The sequence below is a fragment of the Tamandua tetradactyla genome, chromosome 18 (genome assembly GCF_023851605.1).
Source record: "Tamandua tetradactyla isolate mTamTet1 chromosome 18, mTamTet1.pri, whole genome shotgun sequence".
In the NCBI taxonomy this organism is placed as follows: domain Eukaryota; kingdom Metazoa; phylum Chordata; class Mammalia; order Pilosa; family Myrmecophagidae; genus Tamandua; species Tamandua tetradactyla.
This window is the reverse complement of record NC_135344.1, coordinates 47,334,834-47,346,686: the sequence shown is the minus strand read 5'-3', so window position 1 is coordinate 47,346,686 and position 11,853 is coordinate 47,334,834. Positions and strand designations below refer to the sequence as shown.

At 34.9% G+C, this 11,853-nt stretch overlaps 1 protein-coding gene across 10 annotated transcripts in view; it reads right to left on the bottom strand.

Moving 5' to 3' along the window:
• Positions 1-11,853, bottom strand: part of RPRD1A (regulation of nuclear pre-mRNA domain containing 1A) — a 95,990-nt gene continuing 84,137 nt past the window's right edge. For 2 of the 10 annotated variants that reach the window (XR_013165177.1, XR_013165180.1), the window contains one exon: positions 7,784-7,955. The gene's annotated coding sequence lies outside the window, so the exon portion shown is untranslated. The other 8 variants (XR_013165176.1, XR_013165181.1, XR_013165174.1 and 5 more) reach the window with 7 other exon arrangements.

The following is an 11,853-nucleotide window of genomic DNA, read 5'->3' as shown; positions in this document are numbered from 1 at the left end:
TGTCCAAAGTCAACAGTCCATCAACACTCTCAATTTTAGACAATTTTCATCGCTCCTATGAAAAAATAACCAATAAACACACCCTCACCAAAAAGAAAATCCAAACTTCCCCTTAAATCTTGTCATTCCCCTCCCCCATCACCATTATTTACCACTGGTTAATGCTGTGGTACTCTTAATGTCTTCCTATTAAACATAGCCCATAGCATGCACTAGAGTTTGTCATGGGCTATCATATGATCCTCTCATATTTTTCCTTCTAGTTGCTCCAGAATATAGAAGGCAAGATGACTTAAATACTTTTTTTTTTTTAATCATCACAATCGATGTTCTTTCCTTCTTTTTTGTGAAAAATAACATATATACAAAAAAAGCTATAAATTTCAAAGCACGGCACCACGATTAGTTGCAGAACATATTTCAGACTTTTACATGGGTTACAATTTCACAATTTTAGGTTTTTACTTCTAGCTGCTCTAAAATACTGGAGACTAAAAGAGATATCAATTTAATGATTCAGCATTCATATTCATTTGTTAAATCCTACCTTCTATGTATATCTCCACCATCACATTTGGTGCTGGTTTGAAATGATGTATGTACCCTAGAAAAGCCATGTTTAAATCCTAATCCCATTTTGTAAAAGCAGCCGCTTCTTCTAATCCCTATTCAGCATTGTATGTTTGAAACTGCAATTAGATCATCTCCCTGGACATGTGATTTAATCAAGAGTGGTTGTTAAACTGGATTAGCTGGAGGCTAAATATTTTCTCCCACTGAGTTGGCTGCCTCTTCACCTTTTTGACAAAGTCTTTTGAGGTGCAGAAACATTTGATTTTCAGGAGTACCCATTTGTCTATTTTTTCTTTTGTTGTTTGTGCTTTGGGTATAAAGTTTAGGAAGCTACCTCCTATTACTTGAAGATGTTTCCCTACATTTTCTTCCAGAAACTTTATGGTGTTAGTTCTTATATTTAGGTGTTGATCCACTTTGAGTTAATTTTTGTGTAGGGTGTAAGATAGGGGTCTTCTTTCATTTTCTTTGCTATTGATATCCAGTTCTTCCATGCCCAATTATTGAAAAGACTATTTTGTCTCAGTTCAGAGGATTTGGGAGCCTTGTCAAAAATCAGTTAATCCTAAATTTGGTGGTCTATTTCTGCACTCTAGATTCGATTCCATTGGTCAATGCTTCTGTCGTTGTCCCAGTACCATGTTATTTTGACCACTGTGGCCTTATAATAGGCTTCAAAGTCAGGGAGTGCTAATCCTCCCACTTTGAATGCTTTTAGTTATTCAGGTTCTTTCCCTTCCAGATGAATTTGGTAGTTGGCTTTTCCATATCTTCAAAGTAGGTTATTCAAATTTCGATTGGTACTGTGTTGAATCTGTAGATCAATTTGGGGAAAATTGACATCTTAACTATATTTAGCCTTCCTATCTTGAGAAGGGAATGTCTTTCCACCTATTTAGATCTCCTTTGATTTCTTTTAGCAATGCTATGTAGTTTTCTGTATACAAGTCCTTTACGTTCCTAGTTAAGCTCATTCCTAAGTATTTGATTCTTTTAGTTGCTATTTTGAATGGATTTTTTCCCTTAACTGACTCCTCAGCTAGCTCATTGCTTCTGTATAGAAATGTTATTGATTTTTTCACATTAATTTTATATCCTGTCACCTTGCTGGATTTGTTTATTAGCTCAAGGAACTTTGCTGTAGATTTCTCATGATCTTCCAAGTATAATATCATACCATCTGCAAACAATGAGAGCTTTATTTCTTCCTTTCCAATTTGGATGCCTTTTCTTTGTCCTGCCTGATTGCTCTACCTAGAACTCCTAGCACAATGTTGAATAATCGTGGTGACAGTTGGCATCCTTGTCTTGTACCTGACCTTAGGGGGAAAGCTTTTAGTCTGTCTCCATTGAGTATGATGCTACCTATCAGTTTTTCATATATTCCCTTTGTCATATTGAGGTAGTTACCTTTGACTCCTATCTTTTGGAGTTTTTATCAGAAAAGGATGCTGAATTTTGTCAAACGTTTTTCAGCATCAATAGAGATGATCATGTGATTTTTCCCTTTCAATTTGTCAATGTGCTGTGTGTTACATTAATTGATTTTCTTGTGTTGAACCATCCCTGCATTCCTGGTATAAACCCCACTTGGTTATGGTATGTAATTCTTTTAATGTACTGTTGGATTCAATTTGCTAATATTTTATTGAGAATTGTTGCATCTATGTTCATTAGGAAGACTGGCCTGTAGTTTTCCTTTCTTATAGCATCTTTATCCAGTTTTGGTATTAAAATGGTATTAGCTTCATAATATGAGTTATGTAGAGGGTGGGCCACAGTGGCTCAGCAGGCAGAGTTCTTGCTTGTTATGCCAGAGACTGAGGTTTGTTTCCTGGTGCCTGCCCATGCGAAAAAAAAAAAAAAGGTTTGGTAGAGTCTTTTTTCCTCAATTTTTTGGAAAACTTTGAGCAGGATTGGTGTTAGATCTTTTTGGAAAGTTTGATAAAATTCTCCGGTGAAACCATCTGGCCCTGGGCTTTTCTTTGTAGAAAGATATTTGATGACTGATTGAATCTCTTAACTTGTGATTGGTTTTTGAGATCTTCTATTTCTTCCTGAATCAGTGTAGCTTGTTTGTGTGACTCCAGGAATTTGTCCATTTCATCTAAGTTGTATAGCTTGTTGGCATAAAGCTGTTCATAGCATCCTCTTATGATTTATTTCTTCAGGGCCTGTGATAAAGCACCCCTTCTCATTTCTGATTTTATTTGCATCCTCTTTCTTTTTTTCTTTGTCAGTCTTGCTAGTGGCCCATCAATTTTATTGATTTTATCAAAGAACCAACTTTTGGTTTTATTGATTCTTTCTGTTGTTCTTTTCTTCTCCCATTCATTTACCTCTGCTTTAATCGTTGTTATTTCTCTTCCCCAGTTTGCTTTGGGGTTAGTTTACTGTACTTTCTCAAGTTCCTCCAGGTTTGCTGTTAAGTCCTCGATTTTTGCTCTTTCTTGTTTGCTCTTTCTTGTCCCTCTCAGCACAGCCTTTGCCACATCCCATAAGTTCTGATAAGTTGTATTCTTATTTTCATTCATCTCCAGATGGCTGATTTCTCTAGCAATTTCTTCCTTGACCTATTGGTTGGTTAAGAGTGTATTATTTAATCTCCATATATTTGTGAATGTGCTCATTCTTCGATGGTTATTGAGATCCAGCTTCATCCCATTGTGATCAGAGAAAGTGCCTTGAATAATTTCAGTATTTTTATATTTATAAAGACTTGTTTTGTGCCCCAGCATATGATCTATCCTGGAGAATATTCCATGAGCACTAGAGAATAATGTATAACCTTGTACTTTGGGGTGCAATGACCTGTATATGTCTGTTAGGCCTAATTCATTTATCAAGTTATTTAACTTCTGTATTTCCTTGATGATCTTCTGTCTTGCTGTCCTATCTACAGAGGAGAGTGGTGTATTGAAGTCTGCTACTATTATTGTTGAAACATCTATTACTCCCTTCCATTTTGCCATTATCTGTCTCCTTGATTGGAAGTATAAACATTTATGATTGTTATATCTTCTTGGTGAACTAACCCTTTAGTTAGCATAGAGTCCTTCTTTGTCTCTTATGATGTCTTTACTTAAAGTCTATCTTGTCCGATATTTTATAGCTACTCCTTCTTTCCTTTGGTTACAACTTGTGTGGAAAATCTTTTTTCCATCCTTTCACTTTCAACCTATTTGTATCCTTGTGTCTAAGATGAGTCTCTTATAAGCAGCATATAGCTGGATTATATTTCTTAATCCATTCTGCCAATATTTATCTTTTAATTGGTAAATTCATTCCATTGACATTCAAAGTTATTACTGAAAATTTGTTTCTTGATTCCACCATCTTATCTTTTTTATTTGTCAGATCTATTAATTCTTTAACCTCTTTCTCTTTGTATTCTTTAAATTACCCTTAGTTGTACTCTTCAATTCTGTGCCCTCTTCCAGACCTCCCTCTCCTGTCTTTTTTTCCAGCCGGGAGAACTCCTTTTAGTATTTCTTGTAGGGCCAGTCTCTCATTGACAAATTCTTTTAGGACTTCTTTGTCTGTGAAAACTTTAATCTCTCCCTCAATTTTGAAGGACAATTTGGCTTGGTACAGAATTCTTGGCTGGAAGTCTTTCTCTTTCAGGATCTTGAATATATTATACCAGTGCCTTTTCATCTCCAGGGTGCTAGTGGAGTAGTCTGAACTCATTTGATTTCCCTTGTATGTAGTAGATTATTTTTCTCTTGCCGCTTTCAGGATTTTCTGCTTTTCTTCAACATTTGACAGACTGATTAGTATGTGTCTAGGGGAAGACCTATTTGGATTTATTCTGTTTGGAGTTCTTTGGGCTTCTTTGACTTATATATTTATGTCCTTTATGAGGGTTAGGAAAATTTCCTCCATTATATCCTCAACTACTCTCCCTAGCCCTTTACTCCTCTCTTCTCCTTCTGAGACAGCAATGATTCTTATATTTGTGCGTTTTGTTTTGTCTGTTATTTCCCTGAGTTCCCATTCAATTTTTTCCATCTTTTTTTTTGCCATTTGCTGTTTTGAGTCTTTGAAGTCAATTATCCTGTCCTCTATATCACTTATTCTTCTTCTGTCTCTTCAAATATGGTGTTATGTGCCTCTACTATGTTTTTCACTTGTTCAACAGTATTTAATCTCTGATATCTGCTATTTTTCTATTTATTCTTTCAAATTCGTCTTTATACTCTTCTACCATCTTCTTGATCTCCTTTGTCATATGCTATCCCACTTATTAAGCAGAGTTGTATGAACATCTTGGATTAGTTGTTTCAACGTCTGTGTCTCCTTTGGTGTTTTAATTTGGTCATTAGGCAGGGCTATATCTGTCTGTATTGTAATATGCTTGTGATTTTCTGCTGTCTTCGTGGCATGTAAATATCTTGACTGATTTATTTCGGTAGTTGATTTCTCTCAGTGGTCTAAGGCCTTTTGTTTGCAGGATGGTTGTACAGCAGGGAGTAGGGCATGGGGTGGGCACTTAGTGTGGAGATTTACTTCAGGGCAAGTATGGGCACAGGTTGGGGATGTTATGCTGATGCTTGTGAATGTGGGTGCCCAGTGGCCAGGGAGGATATAGCTGTGCAGGTGCACCAGTCTGGGGGTGTAAGCCTTGTGTGCGCTAGTCTAAGGCATGGGGCCCTTTGCGCGCATGCGTAGAGCTGTGGCAACAGGTTGGAATTATGCCTTCATGGCCTGGAAGCAGATGTGACCTAGCTGCGCAAGTCAGCACTCTGTGATTTTGGAAGTATGGCTGAGGGCCGGGTGCATTTGCAGTTCTAGGACTGTTTCTAAGTGCAGTGCCCCTATATGTAGGCTTTTAAATTTATCTTTCAGACTTATCAGTTTTAGAGAACACATTTTTACTTACTTTAATGAGCAATTATATACATATCAAGATGCCAAGTTATATGTTTAAATTTACAATATTTAAAGCATTTTAAAAAATCTTTAATTTTAAAAATAAAATAAAATATCCAAGTCATTCATTAGATAATATTCCTTTTACACTGGTTATTTTACCATTTCATCTTGGGTTGGGTTTAAGAAAAGATTAGAGCAAACTCAATGAGTACTGGGTAGTGGTGTTAAGTATCCTTATTTTGCTTTTGGTTTCAATGTCTTTGAGTTCCATTTATAGGTATAGATCTAAATAATCCTGTTAGCATAATTGTGATAATTTGGAGCTGTATATACCCCAGAAAAGATGATGTTCTTAAAGCTAATCCATTCCTGTGAATGTAGACCTATTATAGGTAGGACCTTTGGATTAGATTATTTCAGTTGAGGTGTGCTCCAGATAGGTCTTAATCCTTTCACTGGAGTCCTTTATAAGAGATAAAATTCAGGGAAGCTCAGAGAAAAAAAAAGAAAGCCAGAGAAATTGAGAGAGAAGGACACACAGAAACAGAACAAAACAAAACAAACAAACAGAAAAAAGCAAAGAGAAACCACAGAAACAAAGAGGAAGCCGCTGAAGTCAGTAGTTGGAAGAAAAAAATCCAGAAGAGAAGGGAGAGACCAGTAGATGTCATTATGTGCCTTGATGATCACTGGTAACCAGTCTTCAGGGAGAAAGCATGGCCTGTTGATACCCTGATTTGAACATTTTCATGCCCTCAGAATTGTAAACCTGTAAGTTCATAAATCTCCACTGTAAAACCCAACTGTCATGGTCAGCTTCATGTGTCAATTTGACAAGTGGTGGCACCTGTTTGTCTGGTTGGGCAAGTGCTGGCCTGTCTGTTGCAATGAGGACATTTCATAGAATTAGATCATGATCACGTCAGGTGCATCCACAGCTGATTCCATTTGCAATCAGCCAAGGGGAGTGTCTTTTCTGCAATGAGTGATGCTCAGTCTAATCACTGGAAGCCTTTTAAGGAGGGACAGGCTCTCTTCCTGCTTCCGCTGGCGAGCCTCTCCTGTGGAGTTCATCCAGACCCTCCATCGGAATGGTTGGCTTCACAGCCTGCCCTGCAGATTTTGGACTCTACGTTCCCGCGGACATGTGAGACACTTTTATAAATTTTATATTTGCGAGTGTTCCCTATTGATTCTGTTTCTCTAGAGAACCCTAACTAATACACCAACCCATTTTTGGCACATTGCATTTCATTAGCTTCAGCAAACTAAAATAATAATCTAAGGAGATTACTATGTACTTTTCTTCATTTACCCTCAGTGAAACACCAGGAAGGATACCTGGTATTAAAATAGAATTGTATGTGATTAATAAAAAGATAAGTTTTTACATTAGGTGTAAAATTTTCTTTTAATTTTAAAATTTTGTGGCCGAATGAAGACCTATCTTATTTATTAGCAACAGTTTTTATCTTTTTAAAAGCAATTTTATATTGAAATCCCAAGTTATTAATACAAACATTCATTGATTTATTATAAGATGAATCCAAAGCCCCCAAAACTAATGAAGATTATTTTTAAAATAATCAAATTGATATTGAAATACAATAGTAAGATTAGAAATTACTTCAAATTGTATAAAACAATCTCTATAGGGCAATATGATTTTATAAATTGTCTGGATTTAACAAGAAACAATTGATGAATGACTGAATGCTATTTGGATTATAATACATTTAAATTACAATCTAATTGTTTTAATTTCCTTGGCTGCTTAAATACTATGAAATGGGTGGGGTTAAACAATGGGAATTTATTCACTGATGGTTTTGAGGCCAGGAAAATGCCCAAATCAAGGCATCATCAAATTGTTGCTTTTTTCCTGAAGACCAGCTGCTGGTAATCCTTGGTTTCTCTGTTATATGGCAAGGCACATGGAGGCATCTGATGATCTCTCCCTTCTTTTGGGGGTTTTGTTCTGTTTTGATTCTGTAACTTTTCCTTATAAAGGCCTCCAATAATAGGATTAAGACCCATCCTGACTGAGGTGGGTCACATTTTAACTGAAGGAGCCTCATCAAAAGGTCCTATTTACAGTGGGTTCACACCCACAGAAATGGATTAAATTTAAGAACATTTTTTCTAGGGAACATATATTCACATAACACTTATGTTCACTCAATTCACATAACACTTATATTTCCCAAAACAGAATATTTCAGTTAATGGAGTTTTAGAGAAAATGTCCAAAATGTTGCATGGATTAAAACATGATATGTCTGTATCCCCAATTCTGTATTGTATTATTATTGCACAATCACCACAGACCACAAAGTCATTTTAAAATATATACATATTTAATTTTATAACAGAAATTTTCCCATTTTAACCATTTTTAAGTGTACAATTCAGTGATATTAATTACAATTACAATGGGGTGGGCCATGGTGGCTCACTGGCAGAGTTCTTGCCTGCCATGCCGGAGACCTGGGTTCGATTCCTGATGCCTGCCCATGCAAAAAAAAAAAAAAAAAACGTATAAAGACACAACACTATAATTACAATTACAATGCTGTGCCACCACCTACATTATTCACAACCAAAACTTTTTCAACCCCAAACAGAAACTTTGTACCCATAAAGGAATTAACTTCCCATTTTCCCCTCTTCTTATCCCCTGATAACTCCAATCTATTTTTTGCCTTTATGAATTTGCTTATTCTAGATATATAAATGAAATCATACAATAAAATATTTATCCTTCTGTGTTTGGATTATTTTACTTAGCATAATGTTTCCATGTTGTAGAATGTATTCAAACTTCATTATTTTTCATGGCAGAATAATATGTTGTTGCGTGTATACACCACACTTTGTTTATTCCCTCATCTGCTGATGGACATTTGGATTGTTTCCACTTTTTTACTATCGTGAATAATGCATCTATGAATGTTCACATACAAATGTCTAATATATTTTTCCATCCTTTTACTTTCAACCTGTGTGTCCTAGTATCTAAAAGGAGCTCTTGTAAACAGTATATAGATGGATAGTTTGATCATTCTGCCAATCTCTGCCTTTTAATTGGAGAGTTTAACCCATTTATATTAAAAGTAATTACAGATAACAAAAGACTTATTTCTGCAATTTAGCTGTTTTCTGTATGTCATATGTTTTGTGTTCCTCAATTTCTTCATTACTATCTTTTTCATATTTAGTCCAGTTTTTGTAGTGTACTATTATGATTCCCTTCTTTCTTTTTCTGTATGTATTTAAGTTGTTTGTTTTCTTAGTGGTTACCTTGGGAATTACAGTTAGCATCTTATTCAACCTAGTTTGAATAATACTAACTTAGTTTCAATAGTATACACTCTGCTCCTATACAATTCTGCCCCTCCCCTTTTACACTGTTATTTTGACAGATTACATCTTTGTACATTGCATACCCATTAACATAGATTTATTTATTGCTTAATATATTTGCCTTTAAAATAATACAGGAAAAAGGGGAGGGACAAACCCAAAATACAATACTGGCTTTTTATTTACCTATGTAGTTACCTCTTCCAGTGTTCTTTATTTCTTAATATGGCTTTGAGTTACAGTCCAACTAGTCAGTCCTTTGGTCAAGTCTTTCACTGTGAACAGAACCTTCACTCAAGTTTTTATCTCTAAGGTCCAGGTTCTATGAGACACAGTCAAAGCTGGGTGAGGGTTGCTCCTTCAAGAGAATTCAAATAGTTTGCTTCTGTTAATACACAGTTTTGGCTATTGCCTTTGAGACTAAATAGCCTGAAATGGAATTCCTCCTGAAATGGAATTACGTGGGTAGACACACTGGCATCGCATTTACCCAAGTGTAAATCCAGTAGTTGCGGCATCAAGAAGAACACATGGTCCTGAGGTAGAGTTAAGATAGATAAGCACAGGTCTCAATTTCCCTCTGTCAAATATAGTCAACCCTAGCTATGACACCAAAACAGTGAAAGAAATCAGACTGTACATCGTGTTTCATTTTCATCTATTAGGGTCTTTATTTTACTGATCAATATTCTAGCAATTGTTACAAGAGATTTCAGATATGGAATCAGGTTTTATGAAACTAAACAACATGTTCTAGCTATCACAGCATTTCCTATGGGAACAGAAAAAAAATTGTATCACCCTTTTAGCTACATAGAAGAGAAAACAAAATACAAGGCTTTGATTTTTTGGAGGGAGGAGCTTATGATTATTTTGCCCAAGCGTCATATGCATTAGTATCAGGCAACTACATTGCTCTTTAAAACTCACCCTTCTTTCCACTGACTACCATAGGCTTATCTAGCTATGTTATGCAACATGAATAAATTTAATGCTTTTAGACTTCCACAGAGTGAAGAGCAGTGAAAGTATTTTATAGTACTTTATAGTTTGCAAAAGTTGTGTTTAACTTTTTAGTTTGCAAAAGTTATGTTTAACTCATTTAGTTTAATTTTTCTTTAATTTATCAGAATTGTTGAGATACAAGTAAAGAATACATTTTAAAAAATCTTTTTCATAGTTTATTCAACCCATGGTCAATGGTCAATCAAGCAAACTTCAAAGATGATTTTAATGTCATTAATCTTTTCTATGAAGCTATATCCAACTATGCCCCACAGACATCTTTCCTCATTGTTTTATAACATTTTTTCATACCACTGGTGTGAACTTATCTCTTATAGGTTAGAACCTATGCTATTATGTAATACAGTTAGCATCTGTTGATCAAAATTCTGCATTTTATAAGAACTAGCTGTATCTTATTCATCTTTGAATTCTCTCAACCTCTGGTATAGCCAATTTTTAAGGCTCAACATGTTCATTCAATAACCTTAGAAACTATACTTGCTATTATTAAATGGAAAATAGGTGCTTATTTAGATACTATGGGTCACTGTTAATTAGGCTTCTGACAACTTAGGTTTTCAAAAACCCTGAAAGCTGAAGAAGAGTTTCAGGATGGGTATTCTTGGGAAACTCAGAGACTTTGAGAACATGTTCATCTTATTGGTCACTATAGTTCCAAATGGCACCATTTTAGAAGCTGCGAGCAACCCATCAAACTTTCCACCCAGATAGATAGCAAAGAAACGTATATCAATTCTTGTTCCAATTCCAGTCATCTGTGGTGGCTGCCTGGAGCTTAGATTTTGAGGATAGAATTAGAATATATGTCATAAGGAAGAGTCAGAGAAACATCAGAAAGGTATATATGTCATATACTTGTTTCTGCTCTAAGAGAATGTGGCAAAGGTTCAGATATAATGAATAATTATAGCGTTCTTTGATACACTATTTTCCCAGGAATAGAAGAACTGAAAATGATACAATTTTGAGCTTGTAATTAAATTTTGTTGGCTTTTGTTGACAGCTTAAATGATATGTCTGTGTAGAGAGTAAATTTTTTAATTTTTTCAGTCTGAATCCTTTGCAAACAATTACTGAAGCCATTTTTCAATTCTATCCTTTAGAAAATAAAAGTACATTGTGCAGAAGCATTCTTGGAGGGCATTAAATTAAAATTACAATTTCATTAAGTAGCATACCGTGAAACAAATTTGTACATCTTTATCACTATATTTTAATAAAAAATAAATGAGATTTCTAGTACAGTACAAAGAAGTTATAAAATGCTTACAGAATGTTATCCGAATCCATGCAGTGCACTGGGTAATAAGATAACAAAAATGGAAACCAAATCAAAGTTCAAAAATAAAAATTAAATAGAGGAATATTTTAACCAAACAATGTTGAAATACTGGCTTTAATATTTTGGAATAAAGTGACTATTTAGAACTTCTAAAATGAAAGAAAACAAGCACTTAGGAAATCTCCTCATTGTATTTGTCCTCATTCCAAAGTTATTATTAGCTGCAAAAATATATCTCACACATATTTTATTTCAAATATGTCTGTGACTGAGTAATATCTAAAAATAAAATTATATGCCTACTGCCCTAGGGTATCTAAATTAGTAACTGTTTCACTTTATAATCATAGGCTTTGAAAACTAATATAGGGTTTTTTTTTAATGTTCCTACTGAAAAATTTCCCTATATTAAAAAAAAATCATTTTCTGTTTAAATATTATTTATAAGTTCTATGCTTTGAAAGAAATATTAGCCCTATTCAAAATAAGGAAAACAATATTTTCTTAGCTCAAGCTCTGTGCCATACTGCAAAAACTGCTGGCTAAGTGAAAACTGTGTTTTAAATAACCGATAGTCTCAATCAATCACTAGCAGTTAGCTTTCTACTGATTCCTGGGGCAGGGGCTGGGGGTTGGATTATGCCCAACTGGAAAACAACTTTATGCTGTTGATATAAATAATCAGTCTGTTCTGTCAATGAATATAAAAACTAGAAAGCAAAGAGAAAGGA